The sequence below is a fragment of the Diabrotica virgifera genome, chromosome 4 (genome assembly GCF_917563875.1).
Source record: "Diabrotica virgifera virgifera chromosome 4, PGI_DIABVI_V3a".
Taxonomy (NCBI): Eukaryota; Metazoa; Arthropoda; class Insecta; order Coleoptera; family Chrysomelidae; genus Diabrotica; species Diabrotica virgifera.
The window spans coordinates 47,271,709-47,287,388 of record NC_065446.1 but is presented as its reverse complement, the minus strand read 5'-3'; the positions used below and the strand labels follow the sequence as shown (position 1 = coordinate 47,287,388).

The following is a 15,680-nucleotide window of genomic DNA, read 5'->3' as shown; positions in this document are numbered from 1 at the left end:
ATTTATGTGAAGGAAACAGCTGGTTCTGGTTTATTTTTTTTTAATTAATTACTTACTTTTGTTCTTATAAACTATTGAAATCAAAATTAATATTTGTATGTAAAAAGGGACTTAAAATTTTGTTGACATTATATTCTCTATAGTTATCTAGTGTTTTATTTGAACTGTCATGTCTCATGCTCATCTAAATCAAACCAACTAATTAAAAATAATAATTCCGACTGAGAAATAGCTGTGGTAAGTGTTTAAATGTATGAATAATTCCTCACAACAGGGTTCAAACTAGGTTTTTTAGGTGGTTTAAACTGCAGTAGACTCCCTCTATAACGAGAACTGAAATGGTGAATTAATTATCTCGTTATAAGCGGATCTCGTTATATCAAACAATAATAATAATGAAATTTTTTGATGCCTCTTACGTAGTTTATTATGTGTCGATGGTCAACCTGAACAGTGAACAATGAGACTTCGCCGCCATAGATTGTAAATTTCCTATAGTATTCAATATCGGTCGATAAACAGGCAGATGTTTATTACAGGTGGCCGAGTTTATTATAGCACTGGCCTTGATAATAAGACAGACGTTGGGCATTTCTATGTACAGGTAGTTAAGGCATTTATTTATTTATGACCATTACAACGCTAAAAACAGGTAAATACAAGTATTCTTCGATTTAAATTTTCCTCGTTATAACCAAATATGCCTCGGTATAGAGCGTTATAGTTCAATAGGGATTTCATGGGACACCTAATGTACCTCGTTATAAGCGAAACCTCGTTATATCCGTGTTCGTTATAGAGAGAGTCTACTGTATATATTGTCATCCGAAATATACAAAATGTAATGTGCAACATCTTCACGTTTGGCCCCCCCCTAAAAATTTTTATATGGGCGCCCTTGGCTACGAGATATTCAGTTGGATCGGACAACGTTTTGTCAAATGCAGCTGGAAGAAAACCTGTTGCACAAACAGATGCAAGTGCAAAAAGGCAATTATACTCCGCAATTATAATTGTCACCAAAACACTCCATGCAAAAACAAATAATAATTTTTATAATTGAGTTATGATTATTGCTTTTATAAAAAAACACCTATTATTTTTTATATCATGATTGTATTACCAATTGTCCATTAATTTTAACGATGATTCGTTATCGTTTTAATACAAATTATTATTTTTCAATTAAAGAGTGTTTTATTCAGTTTATCTATTTATTTTGGCTTTGTAGGTGTACTATAACGTTTATACTAGGCCGTACTATTGGTGAGTCCTGCAGTATCCGTATTACACTCAACGAAAAAGGTACGTAATATTATTAAAAATGTTAATTCAGACAACAAACGCAATACTTAAAATTTGTCCAATTCTTGGTTTTATTGGAACAAAAAAGCGATGTTCATCAATTCATTATTTTCAGTAGTTTTTTTTTTGAAAAATGTCTTTGCTAGAGCCAATTAGCCAGACTTGTTTCTGATTGATTGCAGATTCAGTCATAAATTTCTTATAACATAAGTACATTCTACAATTTTATTTTTATAGATACATTAGTACATTGTGTAGCTTTTTTTTTTATTTTGTTTTTTTTTAATTATTTTACTGTGTTTTTTTTAATATATATTTTAATTTGTGCGAAACACTTTTTTTTACTTCTTTTTTTTTCTATTCTTTTTTATTTTTGTTCCTTTTTTTTTGTTTATTATTTTTTATTATTATTTTATTTTGTGTTTTTTTTATATTATTTTTTTTTAAATTTTTTCAAACCACATTAACAAATTATGAATTTATAAATGAGATGAAGAATTTCCATATCATTTGTAAATATTAAAAGTACATATTTAGGTTTATTGGGAAAAAACATTTTAAATCTTTTAATTCCTTATAAAGGTCGTTTATGTTATTTATGTTTAAATGGCATTCCAATATGACATGTGTTAGATCTCCGATTTTGCCACAGGTACAATTGGGAGTATCTGCCAAGCCGATTCTATGCATGTAAGATGGCGTAAGAGCATGATTGGCTCTCAATCGATTAATGGTCTTTATAGAATGTCTGTTATATTCTGTGTAAAACCATCTTTTTGAGAATATCCTAGGGTTACAATGAGCAAAATTTGAGCCAGTATTACATTCTCTGTAATGCAATTGCCAATTATTTTTAAGTTTTTGTCTGCTAAAAGTATCAATATCTGAAGCTGGAATTAAATTTTTGTTTATTTTTTCTCCGATCACATAAGCTGATTTAGCACAATTGTCAACTATTTCATTGCCTTTTATTCCCGAATGACCCTTAATCCAAGCAATTGTTACATTTACTCCTAATTGTATAATTTCAAACAGAGTTTTAAGAATATTCAATTCAATGTGGTTTATGTGTTTGACTATTTGAATGTTTTCAATCTGTCCACCACGCTTTTACTGTCAGTAAATATAACATAATTGCTAGTTGGATTCAGTAGTACATACTGAACAGCAAACATTACTGCTATCATTTCTGCTGTGTATATTGAGCATTCAATAGGTAGGCTATATTGATGATGGTAATTTTTATTTTCGTGGAATACTGCACAGCCCGTTCCATTTGCGTCTTTTGACCCATTGGTAAATATGTACTGAAAATTTAACCATTTTTCTCTAATAAGTATATCAAACATATTTGGCGGTAAATGTGAGTTTAAATAACATGTTTTAACCTTGTTAGAAAATAATGTTTTTGTCATTGCACTGTAGTAAGGCGGAATTTGGCTTTTATAGATAACTTCACTGTACTTTACCGTACTTAGATAACTTTCTACCAGAGGTATAGATTTTTTAGTTCTCCAGTACCTATGAGTGAGGTCTAAAACTGATAGCTCATGTAGATCTTGAAGGTAATTACATTTTTTGGACAGAATTCGAGTTGTAAATTTATCACTGAGAAATTGGCGGCGTAAATGCAATGGAGGTTTCACTGCTTCATTTTCCATTATTTGGACTGGAGTGGATTCTAAATAGCCTAGGCATAATCTTAAGCATTTAGTTTTTTGAATTTCAAGTTTATTTAAAAGTGTATTGGTCGCTGATCCAAACAAATGACAGCTATAGTCGAAAATGGGTCTGATCATGTTACGGTAAAACATCAAAGCAATATTTGGGTCTGCTCCCCAATTTGTTTTACAGAAAGCTCTTAAATATTTATTGAGTTTTCTGATTTTTTAACAATATGATGAATGTGATCTTTCCATGACAATTTCCTGTCTAGATAGGTACCAAGATACTTAACACAGCTTTTAATTGGAAAATTAAATTTTCCAACGTTAAGATTGCCTTGTGGAACTCTACGCTTTTTTGTAAAGTAACACACCTCAGTTTTTGTGTCAGAAATTGATAATCCTACTTCTTCATAGCACTGATTTACGATTTCTAATGCGACTTTTAAATTATCCTCACATCTACTTAACAATTTTTCTTCTGTATATAAAACAACATCATCAGCATATTGAAGAATTTTTGTATTGTTGGGTATACTTACTTCAAGATCTATGTTGTACAGGATGTATAAAATCGGGCTTAAAATACTTCCCTGTGGCAATCCAATATTAGTTAGTCGAGGATATGAAAATTCATCATTATTAATTTTTAAATAAGTTAATCTGTTGGAATATAAAGATTTTAAAAAGAGAGCAAATGAATTAGGGATTCCAATATAAAACATTTTTTTGTAAAAAATGTCTAAATTAACATTATCAAAAGCAGCGGAAATGTCAAGGAATGCAGCTGCTGTAGTCTTATTTCTTGTAAAGTTAAACTGAATTGACGTAACTAGAGCTGCAGTTGCATCTTGAGTAGACCTAGACTTGCGAAAACCATATTGGGATCTTGGAAGTATACCATCGTGTTCTAACCAATGTTCAAATCTATTTTTAATTATTCTTTCGAATGTTTTTAAAAGACATGAAGACAAGGAGATAGGTAAGAATTTGGATCACGGTCTGGTTTGCCAGGTTTTTTAATAGGAATTATCAGGTATTCTTTCCAACTATTTGGTACTGGTATCTTATTTGTCCAAATATTGTTGAAAATGTTTAGTAGTGAAATTTTATGTTCGATCGGTAAGTTATACAACAGCGAATATGACACATTGTCTATACCTGGAGAAGTATTATTTCTTTGTTCAAGGGCTCGATGCAATTCCCATAGATAAAAATTTTCGTCAAAATTGTGGTTTTGTCTGGATACTGTTTGAATATCTTGCCGGAGCAATTTTTCTGTGAAAATCTTGCAACCATGTATCTTCTGGATCAATAGGTAGTCTGTTGGCTTGTTTGCGGTTTTTAAAACAATTAACTTTTCGCCAGACATCTTTTAATGGTGTTCTTGAGTTTAGGCTTTCGCAAAAATCAATCCAATTCTTCTTTTTTTTTCTGTTTGAAGATTTTCTTTGCAACAGCGTCAAGTCGTTTATACTCTATTAAATTTTGGAGCGTTGGATTCTGTTTATAATTAATGAACGCATGTTTTCTACTTTCAGCTGCTAGTTGACACTGATTATTCCACCATGGTTTCGGAATATGGCTTCTGTTTTTTTCGTTAATGGAGGAATATTTTGGAATAGCGATGTTGGCTGCCTGGTTTATATTTGTTAACAATTCTTCGTAGATTAATGGAACTTCCATTGTTTCCAAAGTACTGGCATAAGTCATCCAATTGGCTCTGCTAAGGTTCCATATTCTATGTTTTCTACTGGATGTGGCTTCTGTTGCGGAGAAACTTTGTGATAAAATAATGATTGGCACATGATCAGATCCATGAGGTACTAGTAGAGTATTCCAATAGAAATAAGAAGCAAAATCTCGGGAAAAATGGTTAAGTCTACAGCAGAAGGTTTTTTGGAAATAGCAAGAGTGGGAGACCTATCGTTTAAATATTCTAAATTACAATATTCTATAGCATCTAGAAGATCTTTACCTAATCTATCATCAACTTCGCAACCCCACGCCAAATTGTGTGCATTAAAATCGCCTCCTATTATAAATGGTTTTGATATATTTTCTAAAAAATTTATCCATTGTTGAATTGAAACTTTATTATTGGGTTCATTATATAAAGAAATTATATGTAAACGTTTTCTGAAAGGTGAAATTTTAATGGAAATACACTTACATGTAAACGAATACGTATTTGGAAAAATTATTTCTTCACATTTTATGTTAGATTTCAAAAGGATGGCACATTCGCCATATCCATCAGGGCGGTCAGCTCGAAAACAATTAAATTCTTTAAAATTATAATATTTTCCCGGTTTGAACCAGGTTTCAGATAATAGAGCTATACTGATGTCGTTCTGATGGAGTAAATATTCTAAATTTTGTTTATTAGCAACTGCCGAACGACAGTTCCATTGTAATATGTTTATTTTAATTAGGCCTGTGATTTGATGTTAGATTTTGGTTAAAATATTTACTAATTAACTGAATTACATCAGATTTTGAAATATTAAAATTATTATTTTGTTTAATTGAATTAACAATTGTAAGAACTGATTCTAAAATGACATTTATTACAGAAGAATCTAAGTCTTCTGACTGTAAATCTGCAACGTTTAAGTTTTGTTGATAGAATTGACTTTTAACTATTCCCTCAGAATGTTTTGGAGGGGAAACTACAGATATTATTTCTTTTCTGGCTATATCAGTTGGGTCTGGACTATTTGGCTTCTGCCTTTTATTTGACCTACTGGTGTTGGTGTGAGGATTAAATATAAATTTAACAAAGTTATTTCCTTGGGTAGAAGTAGAAGGTTGTGAATTTTGTGAAAAATTTGTATCGTTGTTTGTTATATTTGACCTAAGAATACTAGCATATGAATTCTTTGGTATATTTTTATTTGCATCGTAAAAATTAACGTTTGTTAAACCAATCGTCTGTTTTATTAACTTTTGTCGTGTGAATTCTGGACACGCGCTTAAATTCGTAGTCAAGTGATTCCCCTTACAGCTGAAACATACTTGTGTGAACTCAACTTTTGTACAATTTTTAGAATTATGAGGTTCTTGGTATCTATTGCATCTTGGCTGACTCCTACACTGACTGCCTAGGTGGCCGTACCTAAGACAGTTGAAACATAACAGAACTATCTGTTTATACACTTCAATTTCTTTAATAACCTTATTTATGACTACATATTTAGGTAACGTTTGCGATTTAAAGGTCACAATACAAGATTTAGTAGGGACATATTCGACAATTTTGTCCTCATTAACAATTTTCTCTATTTTACGCGTAATTATTTTAACCTTTGCAATTTCAAGTATACAATGACTATCATACTGTTTTATTTTATTTTTTATATACTCTTCAGAGAAATCTATGTCTATGTCTCTAATAACTCCTTGTCTGTGTAAAATAAATTTTGGAATATACAGATCCAAATTATTTGATCTAAAAATTTCCAGAGATTTGTTTTTAACAAGATTATTTGCAGTTTTATAGTCTTTGCATTTGACTCTAATTCTATTACGGCCGATGGCATCTATACTGGAAATCATATTGTCTGCTTCAGAAAAGTTAGACAAAATAATTTCACCAATTTTTAAAGACTTTATTTTACCTTTAAAATGCGTAGAACTGTTTTCAATGTAAACGTGATATGGACCTCGGTCATTATTGTTAAATAAAAATGCTTGCCTTACCTCTTTTAAGTTCTGTTTTGTTTCATTATTAACATTCATATTCGTTGTATTTGGATCATTTGTATACTGGCTGTTGTTGTTTTTGGTTGTCAAATTTATTGGAATGGGAGTACTTACAGAAAGTTCCATTTGTTCGGAATTGTTCGGCATCATTTTGACTATCGAATATAATAGGTTTTCTGGGCGGTGGATCAGGAGGCCTACCTCCGCTATTGACACTCATATTGCAGTTGTAGGCGCTTCAGCAAACGATATTGCAGTCGTAAAAAATTCAAATTAAATTAAGACAATGGGGGTTATCTGTAGTCTCAATTATCGTTGTACCGAAGGTACGTCCGATTTCTATGATTACTACTATAAAACTGTAGAAAAAAAAACGTCGAAAACTAATATTTTTAAAGAGCAATTTAAAAGATCGGTTTTCACTTTGACGTTTTTCTGACAATTGATTTTCAGTAGTTGTTCCAATGTATTACGTTTATTGAATTGATGAATAACCATTTATTAATATAATATGATACTTTCATTATTTATACCATTATATACAACAAACAAGTCATTAATTTCCTTAAATTTAAAGTTTTCATTGAGTAATCTATTGTTATTATAAAAATTTAAAAGATGTTGGGGTGGTTTTTTATTAGGAACAGATTTTATAAAAAAATTATTTAGATCGTTAGGATTTTTTAAATCCTCTGGAATATTTTTATTTTTATCGGGAAGAAATTTATTCAACTTTAGTGTCTTCCACATTTCTTTTGATGAATTATTATTGAATTGATGTATAAAGTATGCCTTTTTTTCTCTCTCAATAGCCCGATTAGTAAAGTTACGCATTTGTCTATAAAAATCTAAATGTCTCTGTAATCTAGTCCTTTTAAATTTGCTTAAAGCTTTGTCCCTCTCGTTCATCATAATTTTGATGACATATGTCATCCATGGTGCTCTGGCTTTAGTGACTCTAGAGGTAACTATGGGAATATGTCTATCAAATAAATTATTTAAGCAATTAACTAAGTACGATATTTTTGCATCAATATTTTCCTGGTCATATATTCTGAAAAATGAAGTATTAAACAAATCAGCCTGAAAGGATTCTTGATTAAAATTTTTAAAGCTTCTATATGTACACATTTTAGATTGTTGCGATGTACCACCTACATTTACCTTACAATAAACAATAGAGTGATCTGAGATGTTATGATGTATGACACCCCCCTCCACTGCAGCTCCTTTTTGTACTATTACATAATCTAGAAGTGTTGCAGATGTAGCAGTGACTCTAGTAGGAACGTCTATCAATTGACAATAATTCAGTGATTCTAAAATTGAATAAAAATTCTTAACACTACTATTGTCATAGTCAAACAAGTCTAAATTAAAATCACCCATACAAATTATTTCATCTACAGTTGGTCCAATATCAATTAGACTATTTTCAAACTCATCCAGAAAAGAATTTAAATTTTTTTCATGAGGTCTATATATTACACCTATGCCAAATGTTTTTTTATGAACCGTAATTTTAATCCATAACTGTTCCCAGATATAATCCTGCCTACTTATAAGTGGTTCACAACGCAATCCATCTCCAACATATATACATATTCCTTTACCTCTGCAATTTCTATCCGCCCGGTATAATTTATAATTATTAAAATTTAATTGGTCATCAACAATACTATATTTCAACCATGTTTCACATATTAAAAGAATATCTAAAGAATTATCCGAAACTATTTGTTTAATATTTTGCAATGAAGGTACTAATGATCTTGCATTACAGCAACCTACTTTAAACATTTTGTTTTATTTTAAACAATTTGAATGCTCGAGTTCGAAATTAAAACAATACCAAAACAAACGATATCTAACTTAAACAAAAAATTGTAGTTCTTGTAGTTTTTGTTCCACCTAGATAAAAATCTAGTAACGGGAACAACTCAATTGGTCAAATGGTGCAAATATAATCCTTAACATTGTTATGCTCGTAAAAGATAAAAATAACAAACATCATGATTCTATCTGTTAATTTCAAAAGCCATTAAATAGAGAATAATAATAATACATTATATACTAAGTAAGTAGTTTAGCGACATCCTCCAGTGAGCTGATTCTTCTACCATTTTGTTGACCATTCAGTTTGACGTAAACTTGACCATAATTTGTCCAAACCACACGTGAACCATTAATTTTTTTCACTGCCTCCGTTACAATATTTAGCTGCTCTCTCGTTAAATCCTCTCGAATTATTATATTTGTAGACTTCAGTGACCTTTTATTTTTGTAAACAACATTTTTATAATAATTTGAGGAAAATTTCACCAAAACTGGTCTACTTTTGTGGGTTTCTTTCTTGTTCAGTCGATAGCAGAACTCTATACTTCTTTCATCTAATTCCAGATGCATTGTAGTTGTAAATATAGCAAGCATAGTTTTAGACAAATTTTCAGGACCCGATGGTTCAGGAACTCCATAAATTCTAAGGTTGGTGCTTCTCCCCATTTGTTCCTGTTTCTTTTGGTGATTAACAAGAGATTTGATTGTCTCTTCCTGCTGCTGAAGTTTTCTAACAATACTTTGATTTTCTTCTTCGAGTTTGGCAATTTTTTCGTTATATTTCTCTTCGATAATCCCAGTTATAGTTTCGGTAAGCTTGAGGATAAACTCATCTGCTGTGCACAATTTAACAACAAGGTCTTTAACTACTGAGTGCAATTCATCCTCTCCCTTACCACTTTGACTTCTATTACCATCTCTACCCATTTTAACAAAACAAACTTTATAAAAACTTACTGCAAATCAGCTAAAAATCAGCTAAAAATATTTCTATGTATCTATGTATTTACGTCCGTGGTCATAACTTCCACTTACAGACAAATTTTCAAAATTATACGTGCACGTTTACCACATATTCCAATACTTAATCGCAGTACCGCAAAACCACGTCTACTCAGTAAGGCACATTCTTTTCGAAATTATTTGAAGGTAAATTAAATGTGAGACCAAATACTTACGATGTCGGGATAGTATCACAAGGTTTTTCCTGGTTTTCCCTCGTGATTTACTATGGAATCTCTAACGCGAGAATTTTACTGTCATCGTTGCATTTGGTTGTCTTTTTAAAGACAGATCACATGCTATGATTTTTTTGCGACGGATATTCTTGAGTTGGGATTGATTTCATATAATCGAATGAACTATCTTTTAGTAAAGTCGTCCCAGGAACGCAACTCATAAATATTGGTGGTATCATTTTAAAGTCTTCTACTTTAAAATGTATAATATACGTCTGAATTGCCAATATAAATGAGTCAGATTAAATAAATTATTAGAAGAATTTTTTTTTACTTGGCAACAACATTTTTGTTTATTTTAATAGTATTTTGTATTTTGACAACGAAACCCGATTTGGGCTTCGAAACGTTAATAGATTCATTTTTTAGTAAAATTGTGGCTTATTTCCCATAGAATATACTTAATTATAAAAATGCCACAAGGAAATAGCTTCAGAACAACATTAAGAAACCGGTATGGGTCTAGAGTTTGTCAAAATTTTAGGAGATTGGAAACCTTATAGGTACGAGAAACTGGCACACTGTCAGAATTCAATTAAATTTTTAAGAAGATGTAGAAACAACAATTTAATACCAAAGGGCTTGAGGTTACGGCCAGCATATTCAAGCAGAAGACTTCATAATATTCTACATAGAGCCAGTTTATCGATGATTCGGGAAAGGTTACAATTTCATAGGTCAAATTTATTTTTTATCGAACAAGACATCGTAAGTATTGAAGATTTGCTTTTTGGAATGATATCAAATTCTGATTTTGATCGAATTACTTTTAGTTTACAAATAATTTATCAAAATTCATACCAAAAACAAAGAAATATACATTTAAATAAATTTAATATTCTTTTAGAACAAAATAGTTTACATGCTTTTGATAACCTAAATAGAAATAATGACATATTAGCGACAGTTGTCAATCTATCAAATAGAAATTTAAATGCAACTGAAAATTTAGTATTATCAAAAGGTTTAAACTATGCTGTTACTCATCCATCTATTCCAAAATTAGACATAATTAGCTCAGTGGAAAAATATCCCAGTGTTTACCAAATCATGAAAAAGAACAATATAGGGTACTATGTAAACTTGAATTGGAAAAATCTAATAAAATTGAACAGAACATCAGCAAAGAGGAAATGAAAGCTTTAAAAACTTTAAAAAATGATGACTCCATAACAATCCTACCAGCAGATAAAGGAAATGCAACTGTAATAATGGATAAAATACAATATGAGGACAAAATTACATTATATTACAAATGGACCTTATACCAAATTAACGAAGGATCCAACGAAGACACTGGAAAACAAAATCTAAAGAACTTTATTCAAATTTAAAAATGATCTAACGTACTATCAAAGAAAATAATGACACCTCATTACAGTAAGACACCACATTTTTATGGAGTACCGAAAATTCATAAAGCGAATATTCCACTTAGACCCATTTGTAGTACCATCAATTCTCCTTGTAGTGAGCTATCAAAATTTTTATTAAATATTATAAAACCATTTGCAAATAATAATGACACATTTATAAAAAATACACAACATTTTTTAAACCAATTAACAAATATTGAATTTAATCCAAATAATATTTTAGTGAGTTTTGACATAAACAGTTTATTTACAAGTGTACCATTAGATAAAACTTTAAACATAATTAAAACGAAGTTAGAAAATGATAATACATTGACAAATAGGACAAAACTAAATGTATCAGCTATAATGGAGTTATTGACATTATGTACTAATAATACCTATTTTCAACTAAATAATGAATTCTATAAACAAAATTTTGGTCTAGCAATGGGCTCTCCTTTATCTCCATTATTGGCTAATATATTTATGGAGGATTTCGAAACTAATATCATTTCTAAACAAAATTTAAAACCCACAGTATGGTGGAGATATGTAGATGATGTGTTTTTAATATGGCCTCATCGATCAGAATTGTTGGATACATTCCTGAATATTATAAACGATCAAGAAGAGACAATAAAATTTACAATGGAAAAGGAATACAATAACACTTTGGCTTTCCTCGATGTTTTAGTCTCAAAGAAGGATACTGGATATGAGACTCAAGTGTATGGAAAACCAACACACACCAATAGATATCTCAATTACAAATCAAATCACAACATCAACGTTAAAAAGGGAATCATTAAATCCTTATATGATAGAGCCAAAATTACTTGTTCTAACGAAAGTTCATTTTTAGAAGAAAAACAATTGTTAATATCTGTTTTATTAAAAAATGATTATCCTTTATCGTTTATAAATAAGGAATTGACAAGATTGGATCGAATGGAACAGAATAACTTAGAACGGGATCCTACAACATTCACAAGAAATAATACGAGGAAAATAACAATACCATATATAAAAGGACTATCCGAGAAACTTAAAACAATAGGAAATAAATTCAACATTTCAACAACATTCAAAACAACAAACACATTGAGATCTATTCTATCTAAAACTAAACCTAACAATGAACAAGAAAGTACAAAGAATTGCATTTATAAAATACCTTGTGAATGTGAACAATTTTATTTAGGTGAAATATCAAGACCATTAAACGTTAGAATAAGTGAACATCAGTCTTATATTAAAAATAGAGAATTTGATAGATCTCAAATATGTCAACACGCATGGGATAATGAACATAGAGTTCAGTGGAGAGATTCAAGTATAGTCCTGAAAGAAACAGATAGTAAAAAGAGAAAAATCAAAGAAGCTGCTCTAATTATGCTAAATGAAACCAATTGTGTCGCAAATTCCTCGGTAGAATGCAGTAGGATGTGTTTACCCATACTGAAAGAGGAAGTCAATAGAAAGAAAATACCACGATTAGTAAGTCAATAACATATCGAGTTAGTACAAATTTTATATTTTAGTATTACTTATTGTATATCTGTGTATTATTAATATTATTTATAATTCAAACATATTAAAGTCAGAATTTGGTATTAGTTTTTTGAAGGTAAATTAAATGTAAGACCAAATACCTACGATGTCGGGATAGTATCACGAGGTTTTTTCCTGGTTTTCCCTCGTGATTTACTATTCGCGGTGTGCAAGTACTTGGAAAGGGAAACGAGAAACGAACGTGCGCGAGTCGCGGAGAAATATTGCAACTATCTTAAATAATTCATATTGTCAATTGAAATTGTCAAATTGACGTATATTTCATACCTTCTGTCATTGACTCAGAAAAATTATATATTGCTCCACAATATTGATATGATATGCAATTATTATATAAAGGTAAATTTAATTAATTGTATTTTGCTTGCAGTACTGCATTTTAATAACGGATTTTATTTACTACATACAATTGTTTACGTTTGCTAAACATAACCTGCATCTTATTTTTTTCTTCTTATTATTTTTTTGGACTATGGTCTTGACAATTATCCAGCAACCAGGACTAATATAATTGGCCAATATAATTAAAAGTGCGAATAAAAGTACAGAGCGTAGAAATAGAGGTCGCTTTGCCGAACTTGCACGGTCCCAATAGTCTGGGCTGATTATCGGTGAATAGGCCATTTTTGGGAAAAGTTATTTACCAGCAATTTTATTGCTGGAATCGAATCTTATGATTGTATATATTAATAATATAGATATGCAAAGTCCGCAGATAGTGTGCTACTTTTTTTATAAACAAAATGGCGCCCGAAAATCGTGTTTTTTTCAATTTTTGCTCTATAACTCCAAAGATTTTAACTTTAGACCAAAAACACCCAAATAAAAATTCACCGCAATTAACTTCTACATAGAGAGGTGCTTTTCCGATTTACTTCAACGAAAATTTTCCCCGGAAAAAGCGGGTTTTTCCAACAAAATCTTTAATCTTTTCAACTAAACTTTTAGATAAGTAGTCAATCAATAATTAAATAGCTTGGTAAAGTAAAAGGCCCTTCCCTATATATTATAATTTCAGAAGCCGATGGAAATTGAATGAACAGTTTAGCAACAATTGAAATCTTAAATAAAAATTTACGGTCGCTATAATAACGACAATAATTATGATGCATAAGAATAATTATCATTTTTTCATAAAAAGATACTATACCTATCTAATGTACTTTACAGAATTGAAATTGGACTATTTAAGCGGCCTCAGGAATATTTTAAAATTATAAACAATTTTTTGGCTTATAAACAAATAAAATATCTCGGGAAATATTAAACTAAGTTAAATTGTGAAAATGGCAATCGAAAGACAGCGGCAGGACGCTTGTTCTAAAAAAAAAAACGTTTAATTATGATGAGTGGTTCCTGATATACAACCGACCAAAGTTGACCGAAATTTACGGCAAAGATATAAACAATAGGATCATAATTTTCAAACCATCACCTTTTTGTTTTTGTCCTCTTTCTCCACACCAATTTTCATATCTTTAAAATCCTCATAACATATATTATTATAATAAAAACTATCGATAATACGTGTGAAAATTGCCAAAAAATAGCAAAATTCCAATCAAAAATTAGGTTGGAGAAAATGTAACCCTCAAAGTTCAAAATCGGTATACGTTAACAAAATGCATTTTCTCGGCTTCCCATGGAGCAATTTCGTTCATTCTTTTTTTGTTCCCAAGTAACTCGAGTAGAGCCATCGAACTAACACATTATTAAATGTCAAACTTGCTTTTGTTTTGTTATAATAAATTTACTTATTTATTATAACACAATATTTTAATTTGTTTAAATAAAAATTGTTTAAATAATTATACAGCTTTCAAATGAGAATATTTATGTTTTTAACTTTAAAAGGTATTCTACCGCATACTTTTAAGCCATACGGACGTGTCTAGTAGTAATCGTATTTGGCTTAATAGCTTGTTAATTAGTTCTAGTTTTTTCTTTTTGTTTTGGTGATCGTTTAAAAATAAATACATAAATTGTGTGTTTTTAAATAAATAGACCCCGTAATGGGGGATAAAAATCTAAAGACGTCCTCTTTGACGAAAGAAATTGATATGGACGTGTCTAGTGGAAATAGTGTATTGGAAACTAGTGGTGAAACGACTCAGGAAAAAGATGATTTGCAGTCCAAGGAAAAGGAGATAAAGCATTTTAATTTGCAGTCAGATAAGTACAATTTAAATAATATCTGGGTATATATTGAAAGAATTGGTGATTTAAGTAATTTATCAAGATTACACCCCATGGTTTTAGGGGATTTATTATTTAAAAAGTTAAAATTTACTCACATACAGCAAATACGCAGTATTGGGAAGAATAGGATAAAAGTCTTATTAAATTCTCGTTTAGATGCTAACAACTTAGTAAATAATAAGTCTCTAAAAGAACATAATTTGCGAGCTTATATACCAAATCACTTGTTAGAAGTGAAAGGGTTGGTAAGAGACGTGGATACGACGTTTGATGTTAATTATCTTATAGAGAATATTGAATGCACGTCAAAAGTTTTAAATATATATAGAACAAAACGTAGGATTCAAAAAGAAAGTACAATAGAATATGTAGATAAGAAAACCGTAGTCATTACTTTTGAGGGAAATATTCTACCCAATTTCGTTGCTTTCAATCGTGTTTATTTTCCTGTTGAGCATTTTGTTGGTAGGGTTGTTCAATGTTACCGGTGCCTGAAATTTGGGCACGTCTCTAAGCAGTGTAAAAGCTCACAGGAATCCTGTATACAGTGTGGTGAAATAAAAAATCCAGATCATAAATGTGAGAAAAGTATGTTTTGCATTCACTGTAAAAATAGTAACCATGTAACAATATCTAAAAACTGCCCTTTTTATGAAAAGCAGAAGAAAATCAAGACCATTATGATAGAGCAAAAAACTACCTTTTTAGAAGCAAAATTATATTGCGAAAATTCATTCTCCGGCCAAATCAGTCACAATCCTTTTTCTGTTCTTTCAAGTTATGATAAAGAATTTCCCACACTC

General features: G+C 30.3%; 1 protein-coding gene across 2 annotated transcripts in view; it reads left to right on the top strand.

Annotated features, from left to right (window-relative positions):
- The window catches only part of LOC114340578 (thyrostimulin beta-5 subunit-like), a 130,824-nt gene that overhangs the window by 37,294 nt on the left and 77,850 nt on the right, over nucleotides 1–15,680 (top strand). Inside the window, exon 1 of one of the 2 annotated variants that reach the window (XM_050649103.1) lies at nucleotides 1,226–1,305. The exons of the other annotated variant lie outside the window; for it this stretch is intronic. The gene's annotated coding sequence lies outside the window, so the exon portion shown is untranslated. Of the gene's footprint in view, nucleotides 1–1,225; nucleotides 1,306–15,680 lie in introns of those variants that run through there. 2 annotated transcript variants of the gene reach the window in all.